Source organism: Athene cunicularia (genome assembly GCF_003259725.1).
Source record: "Athene cunicularia isolate RWA chromosome 1 unlocalized genomic scaffold, athCun1 chr1_part2, whole genome shotgun sequence".
Taxonomy (NCBI): domain Eukaryota; kingdom Metazoa; phylum Chordata; class Aves; order Strigiformes; family Strigidae; genus Athene; species Athene cunicularia.
This window is the reverse complement of record NW_020799092.1, coordinates 29,470,631-29,474,231: the sequence shown is the minus strand read 5'-3', so window position 1 is coordinate 29,474,231 and position 3,601 is coordinate 29,470,631. Positions and strand designations below refer to the sequence as shown.

At 44.5% G+C, this 3,601-nt stretch overlaps 1 long non-coding RNA gene across 1 annotated transcript in view; it reads right to left on the bottom strand.

Annotated features, from left to right (window-relative positions):
• Nucleotides 1-3,594, bottom strand: part of LOC113490393 — a 22,144-nt gene extending 18,550 nt beyond the window's left edge. The window contains exon 1 of the long non-coding RNA XR_003400223.1: nucleotides 3,403-3,594. This is a non-coding gene — a long non-coding RNA (uncharacterized LOC113490393). The remainder of the gene's footprint in view (nucleotides 1-3,402) is intronic.
• Nucleotides 3,595-3,601: the final 7 nt, after the last annotated feature.

Sequence of the window (3,601 nt, the reverse complement as noted above, 5' to 3'; positions counted from 1 at the left end):
TAAACATACCTCTGTCCGCGAGCCAGATGGTCCTTGTCTGCTCCCGCAGTGGACAGCTGGGAGCGGAGTTCCTCCGAGAAGAACTCGGGGTGCACCTAGGAAGTCCACCCATCAGCAGTCGACGGCAGCTGAGCAGAGGAGTCCCATCTAGGGTGCCAAGATGTTTTGCGGAGAAATCACTCTATAACTTTTGGGGTTATAAAGTGGGTATGTTTATTCAGCGCTGGGCGCATGGGGGATCGCTCCACCACAAGCATGTGCATCGTTTGCAGCTCTCGTCCGGCTTATATGTTACAAAATAGTGCATATTCATAAAACGCCTATACATATACATAGTCTACCCCTGCCTCCCCTCGCTTCTCATGGTAATCAGGTCTCCTCCTCTTCTTCGCTGATGAACTTTTCTCCCTGTCGCTCTGAGCAGCCTCAGTTGTTCTCTGGCTTTCTTCCAGGCCAATGTTTTGGGGTTGTCTGTTTTTCAAAGACTAGGAGGGACTTCTCTTTGGGCTAGGAGTTAATCGCCTAGCAACGTTATCAGTACTTGGTATGTCTTTTTCGAACAGTCCCATACGCCTCCCCTTGTTTTTGCGCAGGCCTTGCACCATCAATCTAAGATTGTTTAGACTCCCTGTCTCAGAAATGGCTATCGAAACTGACGTCAGCAGTACGTACACTGGAAGCCTTCACCCAGGAAAACAGACGTCTGATCATGGGCAGGGCTGCTTCCTCTTGTTTACAAAAACACCCTACTGATTGGCAGCTCATACCAAAAGACTGTATAATATTAGGAGTAAAGCTTCACTCTACAACTGTAGATCTACAACACCCCTCGCATGGAGACAGCTTTCGACCACCTTACAGGATGGGGAGCATTTTGAACAACCCCTGCTCTATTACAACTCAGACCCAGGGAATTTACTGCCAGTACTGAAGCTGGTAAAAATCTTTCATGGATATAGCTAAGTTAGAAAAGACATAACCCCTATGGACCTCTATTAAGCAACAACAAAATGAACTGTTCTTGAAATGTGTTAAGTTCCACGCTGCGGTCACAGAATCAGACTTACCTGATGGTGCTAAGGAAGCTGTAATAATAGAATGTATCCAACAGCAATCTAATCTAATGATCAAGGATATTATAAAGGATATTCCTCTGAATACACCTATACCCACCCTCTTAGGACAAGTGGTGCAAAAGGAGGTAATGACACATGCCCCAGATGACATCCATCTTGCAGAAAAACCTATGTCATATAGAAAAAACAACTTCTCTGGTGTTGATAAAAGATCTCATTGGATGAAGCGACAAGAACCATGTTCCTTGATAACTGCACCTTGATGGGTATGCGACAAAACAGGTCATTGGGCATGAGATTGTTGGTATAAACATTAGGTAAATGAAAGGGGAGGAGCCAGGAATGGGGGCCGGGCTCCTCCAATGCCCTGCAAGTAACCCCCCAAAATCAGAGACAACTTCTCCTATACTCCCCAAGTGACAGTCAGGTATGCCCACAATTTTCCGCAAGATGTTCCTCAGGGTCAGGAACCGTGGCTCTCGTTTTAGATTGTAGCGATAAGGCTATGGTCACCATTTGGATGAGCCAGCCTTGCCCAGGAAGAACAGAAGAAATAGTGCTGCAGGCCATGATTGATTCAGGAGCTGGTATAACAATAGTGGGCGAAAAATGGTGGCCAGGGCAGTGGCAAACTACATTTGGGGGATTTGTGGCGGGCGTCGGAGGAGAAAAACCAGTGTACAAAGCAATCACTGACACAACATTTAAAATCCAAGACCAGAAGAAAGGTGCCTTGATTGCAATAGTCAAGCCTATAGTATTACCAAATTTTCAGGGAGTTTTGTTGGGCTGTGACTGCATGCAACAAATGAAAACTGGCATTACAAATTTAGATTAGAGGCCACTGCTGAACACATACCAGCCCTAAAACTTACATGGTTAACTTCTTTACTCATGTGTGTCGACCACTGGCCGCTTAATTCAGTAAAACTAAGTGCACTTCAACGATTAGTAGAAAGACACGTACAGGTGGGTCATTTGTAACGTTCTACAAGCCCTTGGAATGCTCCTGTGTTCGTTATCCAAAAGAAATATAAGACTAAGTGGTGCTTACTCCGTCACCTCAGGGCTGTAAATCAACAGATGCAGGCAATGGGTGCCCTGCAACCTGGATTGCCCTGGGGTTCCAACATACCAAAAGATTGTTCCATTGTGATTATTGATATCAAAGATTGTTTTTTCAGCATCCCTTTACATCCTGCCGACAAAGAAAGATTTGCCGTTACCGTGCCTTCTGTGAACCTCTCTCAACCAGTTCACATTGGCAATGGACTGTACTACCTAAAGGTATGAAAAACTCACCTGTCATTTGTTAGCTGTATGTGGCCAAAGCCATCGCACCATTGAGAGAAGGTAAGACTGACCATTATGTGGTACACTATATGGATGACATTATTAGCAGCACCTACAGAGCAGAAAGTGGAACACCTGCTCCAGCGTGCCAAAGCCTTGTTGCAACAACATAATTTGAGCATTGCCGAGGCAAAAATCCAGCAAGGTACACAATTACAATATCTGGGTATAACTTTAGCTGGGAACGACATAAGTCCACAACCAATAGCTCTTGCTCCACACATTGCCACTCTACATGATGTTCAGAAATTAGTAGGAGCCTTACAGTGGCTCCGTACCTTTATCTGTATTCCTTTGGGATTTATGCAACCCTTTTATGAATTGCTGAAAGGACAACACTTGTGGGAACCAAAGAAACTCACAAAGGAGTGCCAGGACAATTTAGCACTTTTACAAACTATTTTATGACAACAGAGACCTTTGCAGCGATAGGATTCAAAACATCCAATCATAGCAGGGTGGTTTATTTCTGACCATGGCACAATAGGCATCCTATTTCAAGGCACGGACGGCAAGCCCGCGCCTTTAGCCTGGGCTTACCAAAATACCAACAAGTCCACCTTTGTTACCATAGTCACTGTTATAGCAGACCTCATAGGACGCCTACGTAATATGACCCTTCAACACTTTGGAAAGGAACCTGACACAATACTCATCCCCTGGAAGCAACAAGTATGGGATGACATAGTTATGCGTTCGTAAGATTTACAGTGTGCCATCTTTGACTTTCCGGTCTCCATAGTAACTGGAAAGGGTCTACAGTGGGTTTCACACTTGAAAGAACTTCAGCTACAACTTACACTACCTCTAGTCATGCACCCTCTTATTGGCACAACACACTTTACAGATGCCTCATCATAATCCCAAACAGCTGCACTCGTATAGAAAGCTGAGGGACGCTGGCAAAAGAAATTGTGGACTCAGATTGACAGATCAGTACAATGGTTGGAAGCCAAAGCGATCCAGATGGCACTTTAGCAGGAAACAGAGAATCCTATTAATATTGTTACAGACTCTTTATATGTTTATAAACTGGTACACAAAATGATAACAGTAGGATTTGTATAGACAGAAGCGTCAACTTTATGATGCTCTACAACAACGCATAGGGCAGGTCTTTCTTACACATGTGAACAGTCACCAATCCCTACCTGGTCCAATTGTAGAAGGCA